The sequence below is a fragment of the Phyllostomus hastatus genome, unplaced genomic scaffold, assembly GCF_019186645.2.
Source record: "Phyllostomus hastatus isolate PE091 unplaced genomic scaffold, TTU_PhHast_1.1 phas_contig_827, whole genome shotgun sequence".
In the NCBI taxonomy this organism is placed as follows: domain Eukaryota; kingdom Metazoa; phylum Chordata; class Mammalia; order Chiroptera; family Phyllostomidae; genus Phyllostomus; species Phyllostomus hastatus.
The window spans coordinates 37,239-51,210 of NW_025333967.1; the positions used below are offsets into that span (position 1 = coordinate 37,239).

Below are 13,972 nucleotides of genomic sequence, written 5' to 3' on the forward strand. Positions count from 1 at the left end.
GGAGCTTTTCCATTTCCTACAATTACAGCGGCAAATTCAAATAACGTCCCCAGGGCAAGTGACATCAACATAGAAACTCTTTAGGTTTTCTGTAACCTCAGCAATGTTATCACAACCTATCACCCAATATGCAAAATAGCTCCTTTTATTAGGTTAGGTTTTTATAATTAAAAGTTGTTTTTGATCCTGTGTCCCAAATGTCCTAGAATTCTTCAACATTGCCCATTGTCCAAGGTGTTTTAATGGCGGCCAGAGTGTCTCCAGACAGCCCTCCCATTGCAGCGGATCTGGAGGGAGACATGGGGGCTGTCTGTCTGTCTGTCCCATGACAGGCTCTGGCCTGATCTTGAGGGCAAAGCTCCTCACACTCAGAGGGTGAATCGGAGGAGGAGGTGAGTTGAAGTGCCCCCTTTCTGTGAGTGCTGAGGGATGCGTGTTCTTCACACTTAGAAGCTCTTTGTCCTGGTGATTTCCTCGGGCTTGGTTCCCAGCACTTTTAAACTGAGTGAGCTGAGGGCTGGAGCTTCTGTATCTGCTAGAACTGGACTGTTTATGATACTTCCTTAAACTCTTGTAATTTTATTAACTTGCTAGCAGGACTCTTATGTTTTTAGGATTCCGATGTCCCCAAATCTAATGAGCCATGACCAGACGAGGCATAGTATCTCCATGCTCCCTGGCTTTTGAATTCTTTCATTTTTTGATTCTGAAGCAGTTTCTCGTGTATGTGGTTCTGCCTCCATTAAAAGCTACTGAGGGAGTGTGTGCACTTCTTCAGAGAAAGATTGTAAGCTCCGCTCTTCCTGTCCACTATGGTAGCCACTAGTCACATGTGGCTATGATCACTTAAAATTAAATGAAAATTTCAGCCCCTTAGTTGCATTGGCCACCAGCGTCTCAGTGATCAAGGGTCAAACGTGGCTCATGGCTACTCTACTGGGCAGCTCACTAGGGGACGTTTCCACCCCACAGGGAGTCCCACTGGGCAGCCCTCCCCAGGGGCTCTCTGATGAGCCCACTGTCTTTGCAGACACTCGGACTCTGCTAATGCCGGCCTCTGCTTCCAAGGCTGATGATGTTGAAGGGTTGCCTGCTGTGGGTAGGCTTTGTTTATAGTTAATTGTTTAAAAGTATAATTAGGGTTTGTTTGGCCACAGAGCAATGGTGAGCATATTTTCACGGCTGCTGTTAAAGGCACAGCTCAGCCTCAGAAATGTGCCGCTGCCAAAGCCTCCACATCCGGCCGTGTGTGTTTTGCCTCCTGCCCTTGTGTGTGTCTAACTTCTACTCTAACCTTCGCATGAGCAGTGTTGGGCGTTTCCAAACTGTTCACAAACGCCCTTTTCTTGTTCGGAGTCTAGATCCCGCTATTGGCCTCTGGGTGGACATAGGATCCTATTCAGTAATCTCCAGCTCCAAAGAACACCATTTCAAATTCAGGTTCTTTGCAGTGGGTAATTGGGCTCTTCCTAAAAATGTCAGGACATTTCTCATGAGGATGAAGAACAGCCCACGGTTTGAACTCCCTACAGCTGTCCAGTTAAAAAGGGAAGGGAAAGAAGTCCTGGGTATTTACCTACCACGTTTCCCTGTGACAACCCCCCACCCTGAAGAGGGCACGCTAACCCAGTGGTTCCGTTTCTGAGTTAACGCACAGCGTTACAGCTGTTCTCTGCTGACAGCACGCTGGAGGAATGTTTTTTTTAAAAAAGATCATAATTTATTTATTTTTAGAGAGAGGGGAAGGGAAGGAGAAAGAGAGGGAGAGAAACATCAATGTGTGGTTGCCTCTCGTGCGCCCCCTACTGGGGACCTGGCCTGCAACCCAGGCATGTGCCCTGACTGGGAATTCAACCAGCAACCCTTTGGTCTGCAGGGTAGCACTCAATCCACTGAGCCACACCAGCCAGGGAACCATGTAGGAGGAATTCTTGATCAAAGACAAAATCAGGGAGATCTCCTCCTTATCAAACCCTAAATCAATCTATTGGTTCTGCTTTGTAAGGAGAGGGTGAAATGTTCAGAAGCCCGAGATAACAGTCAAACATTTTTTTTTAAACACCGTAAAAAGGCAGCTTTGTTGTCGTGATGCCCATGGGGGGCTGATGAGCAGTCTGCCTGACTCCAGGCTGAGACTCTCTGAGGCCCAGGGGCCCAGGGAGCTGAGGCGGCTCTCACTACGAGCACCAGCTCCTGAGGGCTACCCAGGCTGCACCTGCAGAGTGGGGTGCAGGACATCTCCCCAGTCAGCTCAGCTGGCCCGGCACCCCTCTCACTGGGGCCCCAGCCACTCCCTCAACTCCACGTAGGTCTTGTCACAAAGGCCTTTTGCTCTTACTCACTGGCCTTGGCTTCTGGACCCATCACGTCCAAGTTTGGCCCTCAGAGGGGCAGCTGCACTCCACACAGAATCAGGCCCAGCTCCGGGCTCTGTTATTTCCTCTGCAGTAGACACAGCCCCTCAGCCCTCCAGTCTCGGCTCTCCCTCGCTCACAGAGGCGGTAGCTCCCAGGGTGAGACTCAGAAGCCAAGTCAGAGACTCCTTGTCCCCACACCTCAGAGCGCAGGCCAGCAGGAGAGCTGCTTCCCATTCTTCCCATGCTTCCCATCCTTTCCCTCCCACCCCTTCCTCCCCACCCCCACCCTCCATCTCTGACTCCCCCCACCCACCTGCTTCTCAGCCCTCACTGGGGGGCTTCACCTTCATCAGGCTGCCTGAAGGAGCTGTCAGCCCCCAGGGCAGGTGCACAAAACAGAAAAACAATTGGTGAGCACAGGACGGGAGAAAACCCACCAAAATCAGGAAATCAGGGTTGCCTTTGTTTACAGATCGTGGTGGCTCCCAGCAAGGGAGAGTCTGCTTAGTTTGGAAGCTGGATGTTCTCTGGAGCTGAGGACAATCCTGTTCACCTCCTTGTCAGGTCAACTTCCCGTTCCCCAGAACCCCCACTGAGAGAGCCCTGGAGGGGTGTGCATGGTGTGTACACCTGCACTGCCTGGGCTCATGCTGCACACACACATGCACACAACTGAAGGGGTGCCCCTGCTCCTCAGGGACTTCTCTCTGGTAACAGTCCTGTGCACACACACGAAGAAGGTGCACACACACCTATACATGCGGAGGCACACACTAGATTCTAAGGGACAGTAGGGGGGTGGGTGCTTCCGGGCCCCTGGCCCCCAGCTCACAGAGGCCCTCTTCCTCCCGCAGCCAGGCCTTCAGGCAGGGCTCCTACAGCTGCTGCATCTTCTGCACCTGTGGGAGGTTGTGGCACTTGAATTCCAGGTGCTTTGGCTCCTCCTCCAGCATGGCCATCTCTTGGCCCTCTCTTGGCCCAGGCTCTTGCTGCGGTGGAGTCCTTGGCGCCGTTGCCACAGGAGTCACGGTAGTGAGGAGAGGAGGCCAGACTTGGATTGGTAGAGGTTCTCCGGTGGCGCTTGATCTCCAGCAGCTCCCGGTGTTGCTCCTACTCTTCGGTGTTGCTCCTACTCTTCGTAGGTGAGACCAGGGTGTTCCCCACCCCAGCCCAGCCCCCTCAGCCAGCAGGGAGTCCAGGCTGAGGTGGAAGCCCCCCCTCTCCAGGGTATCCCCTTGCAGGCCAAGGTTGTGCAGGGAGCGTTTGTGGTGCTCATCACTCATCCCCCCAGCAGGTTGTGCTTCTCCTCATTTCCAAGCTGCAGGGTAGGGGTAATTTCAAATTCTGAACATGCAGGTCCCCCTCACTCTCTAAGTCCAAGTCATCTAGGAAGCCATCCAGTCACTGTCCTTCCATCTCTTTGCCAGCTGGCTCTCAGGCCGGGCCACCAGCAGGGAGAAGTTGGTGTTCCCCTGGCTCAGCAAGGCCATGGCCTCCTCCCAGTTCTGGGCGTCCACACTGTGTACCTGGATGATTCTGTCTCCTCTCCGATGTTGCCTTTGGCTGCAGTCCTGCCAGGATTCACCTCCCAGCACCGATGCCCAGGTCCTCCGCACCGTCTGTGTGGCAGCAAACCATGAGGACCAGCCCATACAGGTGGCTGGCATTGTGTGGCTCCCTCCTCACACTCCTGCTGGTCCTCACGGTCCACCTCCGGCAGGCTGCTCTCGCTGAACTCAACTGGGTCCTAACATTCACAGCTGAAGGGGGCGCTCAGACAGGACAGAGGCTCCAGGGTGACCATGGGTGTGGTGGGCAGGCACAGCTTGAAGGTGACGTCAGTCTGAGTGCCACTGTCCACAGGCTGCAGGCTGTGACAGGAGCTGTCTCCCCAGAGGCGTGGGCAGCACCTCAGCACCTGGATCTCCCAGGACTCCTTGGAGGAGCTCGGGGCCTCCACCGTGTGCTCCTGAGACAGCTTGGGGCGCTCCTTCCCACTCCCCTGGGGCGTGGCTTTGGGCTGCTCCTCAGTTTCTGGACCACGACAGCGAGGGGAGAGGGGGGAACGTGGAAACGTCTTTCACTGGCCCTTGTGCGGGACTTCAAAATGGTTTTTAATCTGAGTCCCTTTTGCTTATTACTTGAGATAATATTACATTAACTATCAGGCATTATAAACTCTGGCTTCTCAGCCCTCTGCTGACGGGTTTGTTTACTTCTTCTCAAACCCCAAGCTCCGAGCCGCTCTCATTGCAGACAGCAACCACAGTGCGGCTCCTTCACAGTCAGAGTCCGGGCGGGAGATTCTCTGGGCAGAGGGACTGCCCCTCTCCTTTCACCAAGATGATTGACAGTGGACACGTCAAATTCCACCTTCTCTTCCTCATTTGGGGCACTGGTTCTCAACTACAAATATCACAGACTAGAAAGCATGTTTGGTTTCTCATGGCAGAGAGCAAAAACCAAAAATTTCATACAATAGAATACTTTCATCTGCATCCTTGGTTTGTAACTTCAGCTTTTCAAAAACTGCTTAAATGCTAATAGGACTCATAAAATATTTGTAGTACAAATTTCAAATAATAATAAAAATAATGAAAACTAATTATGTGAATTTAGCTCTGTCTTCTGCAATAACCAGTGTTTCCAGAAAACTACGACTTAGTTGTGTTTTCTGTATCAATATGTGACTTGCTTTGATAAAAATGATTTCTCACATTATCTTGAAAATTGTCAACAACATGGATGGTTTGCGCACGCGCAGAAAAGCACAAACCTGGCTGGTCTGAGTGCCGTCCTGTGAGAGGCCTGCTTACAAGGTTGGCCCCTGGCTGGCAGCCAGGAACTTGGACTTGGAGAGGGTTCCCATCATTCACAGGACTGGTGAGAATGGCCCCTAAACTGTGTGTACAAACGTTATGGTTTATGCTGACAACTCTGGGCGTCTGGAATTCTCATCTGTGCCCAGCAGAGGGCGCCCACGTGGCCAGCACCCCCCCCCCTCCCCCCCAAAGAAATCCCCCTTGGAGCCCAGTCTTTGCTGAGCTTTCCCAGGGTCAGTGCTTCCTGTGTGGCCACAACTCACCGCGGGGGAGTTCAGTGCGTCCTGTGGCTCCAATGGGAGAGAGACCCTTGGGAGCTCAGGTCGGTTTTCTGGGCTTCACCCCATGTGCCTTTTCCCCTTGCTGACTTCACCCTGTAACCTTTTGCTCTAATGATCAGAGCTGTGAGTACAACTGTGTGATGGGGCCTGTGAGTCCCAGTGAACCATCTGACCTGGGTGACCTTGGAGACCCCAACATAGCCCCTTATGGGAACTGGTGCCTTGTAATATTTAAAATCACCAAAATAAACTTCTAGTCGTAATGTATAAACATATCTCATTAGAGTGATCTCCCATAAGTCAATGCAAGAAACTCAGTGAAGAAAGGAAACCTGAAGCTTGGTCAAGGCCGACCTCTGTGTGACAGGTGACAGTGATGTGTGCACTGCAGGGACTGAAGGCTCTCTGACCCCTGCTGTGTGTGACAGGTGACGGTGATGTGTGTGCACTGAGGGCACTGGAAGCTCTCTCACCCCTGCTGTGTGGAGTTTGGACAGAGGCGGCCATGCCATGAAACAGCTAAAGCAGATAGGACTTCTGTCTTGGCCTCAAATGTCAGTTACAATGATTTACAAACATCCTAGTGAGCTGTGTTCTAAACCGGGCCTGTGTGGAAACACTGAGATGCACGTGCCTTTGGCCCTGTGGAGACTGGGGATGGACTCCCCTCCGACTGAGACAGAAGGGAGGGAGCTCAAGGGTGATCAGACAGACATGGAGTCATGGGGCGAGGCTGCCGCCACAGCCGGTGTGAACAGCTACATAGAGAGTGACCTGTGACGCTCTCTTGCCTGTTACCTGTCACCCTGATCTTCTGATGATTGTTACACCGTGAACAATCTCAGCACATCCTTAGTGACTGACATGCTTCTCCGTCCTGTGTGAATTTCAGTGGCAAATTCATGCTCAGTGTGGGTTCATCTGGGACTGCAAGAGTGATGCTTCCCCTCCTCCCAGGTAAGGGTGCAACGTGAACTTGGGCATCCACAATGAGAGAAAACACATTTCAGGAGGTCTTCTACCAGCTGCCCTCCTATTCAATAAGAAGAAGTGATCGCCATCAGGAAGTTTACTTCCCCAGGCCTGGCTACAATAACAACGACATCCCCAGGCTCTTCACTGGTCACCAAACCCTCCAAAGCATAAACATGGCCACGTGACCGTGTCCCTCCTGTTGGGAAGAGAGGAGGACCGTGATGTTGGATTCAGGTGGTCTTGTCCCTCAGGAAAGGGCATCTGTGGACCGGAGAGCTTGAGAAAGAGGAAGTGCACTGAATTAAAATGCAGAGACTCAGAAACGGGTGTCGTGGGCACAATTCTGTTGTAATGTCCTTTTTGGAGGCGGGAGGTTGCTGGACAGCAGAAGGACCAGAAACGCTTGTTCTGAGGCTGCAGGTGATGTTGGTGGTCAGTTCGGCAGCCCTGTGAGGAAGAAGAATGAAGACAACCCAAGCTCAGAGGCTCCATTTCCTTTCCCTCTGGAGTCCCAGGAGAGAACACATTATAGGCAGAGGCTGCGTGTTGGTCTGAAGGACGACGGAAGAGAGTTTCTGGCATTTCCTGGAGCAATGGGGTGAAGTTCACTGCTTAGACCCACCCGAAGGGGGAAACAGACCATTGGCTCAACCCGAGCAAGAAGGTCAGCCTCTGAGAGTTTTCCCTGCTCCCCAGGGCACTTCCCATGGTGCACCCTGAACACAGAGTACTCATTCAGTGCTCCCAATGCATGCTGTGGTGAAACGAATCACACCCCAGAAGGGAGAAGGGAGCAGAAATACCACATGTTGACTGAGAACCTTGTCGTCCTGAAATGAAAGGGAAAGAGAAGTTGGATTTAGTAATTGAGGGAGTGAGGAGCAGCACCATCTTGGAAAGTTGTACAAACATTTGCATCCGATGCCCACACACTGGGAATGAAAGCAGAGACCAATCTGTAGACTTAAGCTGACCGCAGGCTTAAAAGGACACCCTGCAGCCTGGGGTCCCTGCTCAGGGTGTCTGGTATGTCTCTGGGCCATGGTCTCACCTCAGTCTAGGCCTCTTCTTCCCTCCACAACTGCCATCGCCTGACCAGAATCTCCTCTCTGTGGCCTCATTTGCTCTGTCACTTTGCTTTTCTGTCTCAACTTCATCACTGAGTGAGGCAGTGGAAAGGCAATATTCACCACTTTCCAGAAGTTTCTTACCTTGCCGGCCTCTGACATGGAGAATGAAGCTCGCCACGAGGGCGATGAGCACCAGCACGGAGCCACTGACTCTCCCCCAACTCCCGTCAGCATCTTGCTCCGGGCAGAATCCGACTGAGCTCCTGGAAGGACAGACCCACGGTCACTCCCACCCCCACCTGCTGTAGTCCCTGGCCCTGCCTGATGCCTGGAGACTGAGCTGGTGCACCGTGGAGACAAAGGGGAGGGAAGTGCCCAGTGTTGAACCACTGTGGGGGGAGGAGCAGGTGTGGACACACCCAGTGTTCTGGGTCTCAGACTGATGGCATGCACAAGAGGCTAACGCTGGTTTTAGGTTAACCTATTAAGTCCCAGCACAAAGGACTGGAGGGAGACGGAAGGGAGAGGCCAGGTCCCAGTGTGAGGGCCAATCATGAAGGTGATTGCTTTTCTGGGATTTTCTGACAAGGAGAGATAGTTTAGGGTCCCCCAGGGCAGGGGTAAGTGCACCCTAGAATCACCAGAACCCTGCTGCTTCCAGCCTAGACCACAGGGGGTTGGTGAGGACACATGGGGTGGTGTGGCCCTGATGGGGTAGTGAGTGGATCCCACAGCCTGGAGCACAGAGGGTCATTGGGAGATAAGTCACTCCACTCCCCGGCGATAGGTCAGCAGCCTACAAGGCTCCACTGACAGATGTAGACATCTCCTTGCCGGGGGTCATTTCCAGCATCACCAGGATCTGGAAGGTCCAGTCTCCATCATGGATCCTGTTACTGGACAGAACCCCCAGCTGTCTCCTTCTGCCTATTCAGGAGGCAGCAGACTTGAATGTTGCCTGGATAGAAATTGGTCACATGTCAGACAAGCAGGTTGGGGAGCTGCAGGGGCCCCTTCTTAGAGGGAGAAACATTCACTTTAAGCAGGACTAGAGGTGAGAGAAAGAGTCCTGGCTGGTGTGGGTCAGTGGTTGAGCGCTGGCCTGTGAATCACAGAGTCACCAGTTTGATTCCCAGTCAGAGCACATGTCTGAGTTGCAGGCCATGTCCCCTACTGGGGACGCATGAGGGGCAACCACACATGGATGTCTCTCTCTTTCTTCCTCCCTTCCCCTCTGTAAAAAAAAATATATATATATATATATAGAATCTTTAAACAAAATCTTCAAAAAACTTTTTTTAAAGAATCTTGTTATGATAACCGAGACAGTTAACATGGGCATTTAGCAGTTTTCTTGCCAAATTGACTTCTAGGTGTTAAAGATGGATATATGGGTGGGGGCAAAAAAAACCCAGGATTTATGTTTTAAAAAATAATGTATTTGTTCTTCCATGTTTAAACTTCAGTCACCTTCAAAGTACTCTCCGTTTGATGCAATACACCTATTGAGACATTTTTTCTGCTATTAAAAACAGTTTTTGAACTTCCTCATTTTGATGACTTTAGTGCCTCTGCTGGTTTTTGTTTCATCTCTTCCACGTTGGCAAAGCATTTTTCTGTGAGGACCTCATTCCATCCAGAGAAACAAACAAACAAAACAAGCTGATATGGGCAAGATAGAGTGAATAGGGGAAGTGGGACATGGTGGTCCTGCCATTTTTGGTCAAAAACTGCTGAACACTCAGTGCGGTGTGAGCAGGTGCACTCGTAAATCACCCGTCATGAAATGGCAAATGCATTGAAAGAGTCTTCAAAATATTCACTGCAGCCAAACGCAGCCTCTCACAGCAACACCAGCTGGTCCACTGATGCAGATGGGTTCCTAGAACAATCACCTAGCAGGGGAAGCCTGTACTACAAGGGGCTCACCCTCCAGAAGATAGCTCTGTTTTTGGGGGTTTCCCCTCTTATCATCTCTTAAGCCATTCATAGGAAGAAGAAGGGGAAGAGTACAGGAAAAACAGAATAAAATGTTTCAGATGTTCCAAGAATGACCTGGTCATACACAATGCAGAGAGAGCAGGAAGAACAGGAGAGGGTCACAGCTGGCATTCCGTAACACTTTCTCCAGAAGTGGGTGAGGTGGTAACTAATGCTCTTTGAACAGAAATGTTGAACTAGCTGTGAAATCACCTAAATTTCCATTTCCCTGTCTTGTGCAAAAGGATGCATAATCCTTCCAAATGTAATCTTGGAATCAGAATGTACTCGACAGTCAGCAGCATTCCTTTGGTCTCTCAGTCTGACATCCTCAGCAAAAAGGGGTGAAGGATGGAGCCCTTGATTCATTCTTCATTTAACCCCTGTGTCTCAAAAGAATATTTGTAGCAGGATCCACAAACCCAATGTCCTCAGCTCTTTTGTGCTGGGTTAGCAGGGAGTCTGGCCCTTTCCCTGGTGGTCTGGCCCCTCCCCTCCTCTGCTGCCCAAGCCCAGCCCTTCTGGGGTCTCCTCTTTCCCACCTGCTGCTCACCTCTGCGCTTCAGGGTGAAACCCTGGTCCAGCTCGCAGTTGTGTCTGCACACCATGTCCACAGAGCTCTTCCTCAGCTCCAGGAACTCCCCTGGAGGTTCCAATTCCTGGCAGTTGTGCGCCCTGAGCTCAGTCACAGCCACAGACACCCCCACGGCGCTGTCAAACTGGACACACACGTCTCTGTTGTAAATGTGTCGCTCTGAGAAGCAGTGCATCCCATTGAATGCACAGCAGTCACTCCTCCTCTGGCTCACATGGCTCTGTGTGCTGGTGACAGACCAGGAAGGGCTGAGCTGGAGAGGCCACGACGCCCCCAGGACCCGCTGCCCATGTCTCCGTGTGGGCCCGTCACTGTTTGCTGAGCAGCACAGCCAGGGCCCCGCAGTTCCTGTCTTTGCCTTTTCTCCTGGATCCCCCTTTTCCTTCTGGCAGAGTGTCCACTACGGAACTCAGAGGGTCACTCTGCCCTCCGACCCAGGGCCTGGAGCTTGGCTGAAATAGACGCCGTGTGTTCACCACACCCTGAGTGTTTTCTCTGTCTCTCCATGTCACCTCCAATCTCTTTGTCACCCTCAATAAATCAACACACCAGTACAATACCATCTTTCGGCTGCTGATATAAAGGTATTTTCTTTACTCCTGTTACCAGGCATGGTTAAATGAGAAAATACACATTTTTCCCACACCCAATTATAAGATCTTGGATAAATCATAGATCCTCCCTGGACCAAAGTCAGGGAGGGACCTGGTTCCAATAAATGGGGGGTTTAACTAAATAATCTCTGAGGTTGTCTCCAGCATCAATAATAAAGAGCCCTGCCTCAGGGGCACACACTGTGGCCGCAGAGACAGGCGGGTTCTCGGAGGCCTGGGAGCCGGTGCAGGGGCACAGGAGGCGGGTCTGCAGTTGGCTGAGCGCTGGAGGCCCAGGCAGATGTGCAGGGAGCAGCCGAGCATCTGGGTCTAGCGAGGAGCAGAGGGCGAGAGCGCTCTGGCAGAGGTGCCCAGAGACAGGAAGGAGCCCCAGGGAAGGGAAGAGGGGTGACTGAGGTGACAGCGACAGGGCAGGCGGGCAGTGGTGCTGCCGGCTGTCTGTGCCGAGGGGGCCGGGGGTTTTTCCTGCAGGGACTAGGGTCATCTGATCTGTGCAGCAGGAAGGTCCTGGGGGGAGTGTGGGGCGTGGACTGGGTGTTTCCACAACAGGCAAGAAGTGGTGAAGGGTGAGGGCACAGACTGGAACAAAGAAAAGGAGATTATGAAGCAAAGTCTATCCGAACTAGGGAGGGGAAGGACGGCCTCTTCCCACTTACAGTGCCGAGACCAGTAAGTGTGCTGTTGAAGGTCATGGCCTCTGGGTGGAGAGGGCCTCGCTCCTCTTCCACCTCAGTGACATGGCAGCTGTGTGACCTCAGGGAGATACAAGGTTCCTTGTACTAAAATGGGGACAGTCATGTTTCCCTGACAACACCACGTGGGTTAACAGACCCAGAAGGGAAGCTGTAACATTGGCCTACAGCACAGCACGGGCTCAGGTGACAATGGCTGTGATCACGTCCGGGCGTTTATTCACAAACCAGGAGTGAGGATTTGGAACGAGAGCGTTCTGTCCCACTGCACATTCTGGTCTGCTGCCGCCCACTGCTCGGGCATCCGCCAGGTCCACTTCCTCCCTGACCCTTCCCTTCCCAAACTCACACAATTTAAAGTGAGCACTCTCCATCCCCTCACCATCCCCAAACGGCCCTGACGAGGGCCAATGCTGACCACATCTTATGACCCACCTACACTCCCCTGAAACGTCAGTGTGTCCTGGTGCCGTGTTCCTGACTCTGTTCCGGATGTTCTCAATGAGGGTTATCCCCCTCACGTCATTCCCTAATGGTCACCGTGATTAGTAGCCCCCCACGGGCACACTTCCACCCTGTCCTGTCTTCTGAGTCCCACATGCATCTGCCCACATGGTCCCCTGGACACCTCCAGATGGACACTCCCACAGGAGCCTCCAGCATCAGCCCGTGTGGACAAAACTCATGCTCCCTCCCTCCACCTGTTTCCCTCCCTCCACCTGTTTCCCACACTCAGCACAGTGTGGGCAGGTGCACTTGTAAATCACCCGTCATGAAATGGGCAAACGTATTGAGTCTTCAAAAACAATTCACTGAAGCCAAATGCAGCCTCTCACAACAACACCAGCTGGCACATGATACAGATGGGTTCCTAGAACACTTGCCTAGTGGGGGAAGCCTGTACTACAAGGGGACCACCCTCCAGATGAAAACTTTGAGGTTTATTTTTGATGTTAGTAGGGTGTTCACCCTTGTAAAACCATAGAATGACTGAGTGGAAGGGTGGGGGGCAGGAGCAGAACCTGGTCAGGTGAGCAGGGTCAGATGGCAAAGAGTCTCGCTCATCACATTGGAAGACGGGACATCACACTGAGGCACGTGTGACTTTAAGTCCGAGGGTGAACTGGAGGGGGCAACACTGAGGCAGGGAGAAGGGTTAAGAGGCCACCGAATTAATCCAGGTTGGGAGTGAGGGCAGTCTGAGTTAACTGTCCCAGGGGGCAGGAGGGGCAGGAGACCAACAACAGTCTCATTACCTGATCAGAGGTGGAGAGTGAAGAGGAGAGTGGGTTCTGGGTGACTGAGAATTTTCAGCTGGAGGACGGGTGGTTGGCAACACCACTCACCAAGGACTGCTGAGTGTTCAGCAGTTTATGACCAAAAAGGGCATGACCCCCATGCCCACCCCCGGTATTCACCTGACCTGAGCAACGTTTTTTTGTTTCCTCTATGAAAAAAAGTCCTCAAAGGGAAGTGTTTTGCTGACATGGAAGAGGTGAAACAAAAATCGGCACAGGCACTAAAAAGGCATCAAAATCAATGAGTTTAAAAACTGTCTTGAGTAGTAGGGAAAACATCTCGGTAGGTGCATTGCATCAAATGTAAAATACTTGGAAGTAAATGCAGTTTACATGTAAGAATAAATACATAATTTTTTATATATAAATTCTGTTTTTTTGGCTTCCCCCCTCATATCTTTATGATTTATTTGCCTTTTTGTGTTGCTTACTTCACATTGCATAATATTTGCATATTATCCAAATAGAAATAAATAAAAGTGCAAAGTAAAAATATATTTTGGTCCTGATGCTGAAACTAAAAATGCCCAGTTCCATCTTACCTGGCTGCACAGCACGGTCCTGGGACCCTGGACACAGCCGAGTGACTATGGCTTCCCCTTTCCGATCTCTGAAGTTGAAATATCATTTTGACGCCTCCGTGAGAACCTTGTCCCTCCAAAATGCCTCCAGACCAGCAGGTACCCTTGTGTCCAACAGACACAGTCTCCTTCTCTCTCTGGTGGGAATCGTGGCCCTGGACGATGTCGGGCCCCCAGGGCCTCTCTGTAGGTGAGGCCCATGTGGGAAAGCCCCAGGGGGTCATTCCCCTGAGCCGGGCCTCCAAGAGCAGCAGCTCTGCTCTACCTGGGGCGTCTCTGCCCTGAGCCAAAGGGGAGCTCAGCATCACCAAGGACATCATCAGAGCTGCCATCCAGGGTCCCCCAGGGACCTGCGGGACCACCATTCTGGAGCCTGGGAAAGGCCAGGGCCCCGAGAATCTCAGTCAGAGCAGCTCTCACTGCACAGGCCTCCCCCCTGAAACAGTAGAGATGATGAGCCAGGGCAGCCTCCTGCACCCCTGGGTGTGGCCAGGTTCCAAACAGGAACCAATTAGTAGGAGATGTTGTCACTCTCCAGGCAGAGGGTTGGTGTAAAGCGTGTGATCCTTCAAGGTGTAAGATTCACTGACAGCAGTGTGAGAAAAGGGATCCTGGCTTTGATGGACTGGATGAGTCATGAGGGTCTGTGTTCTGTGTTTTCCTCACTGTGGTGCAGACACCAGGCACGTCACCCACCTCCATGGTGA

General features: G+C 52.0%; 2 pseudogenes; one reads left to right on the forward strand and one right to left on the reverse strand.

The window, feature by feature from the left end:
* The window catches only part of LOC123826625, a 36,997-nt pseudogene extending 35,924 nt beyond the window's left edge, over positions 1 to 1,073 (forward strand).
* A 2,159-nt stretch (positions 1,074 to 3,232) lies between these two features.
* On the reverse strand, positions 3,233 to 13,630 carry LOC123826626 (annotated as a pseudogene).
* Positions 13,631 to 13,972: the final 342 nt, after the last annotated feature.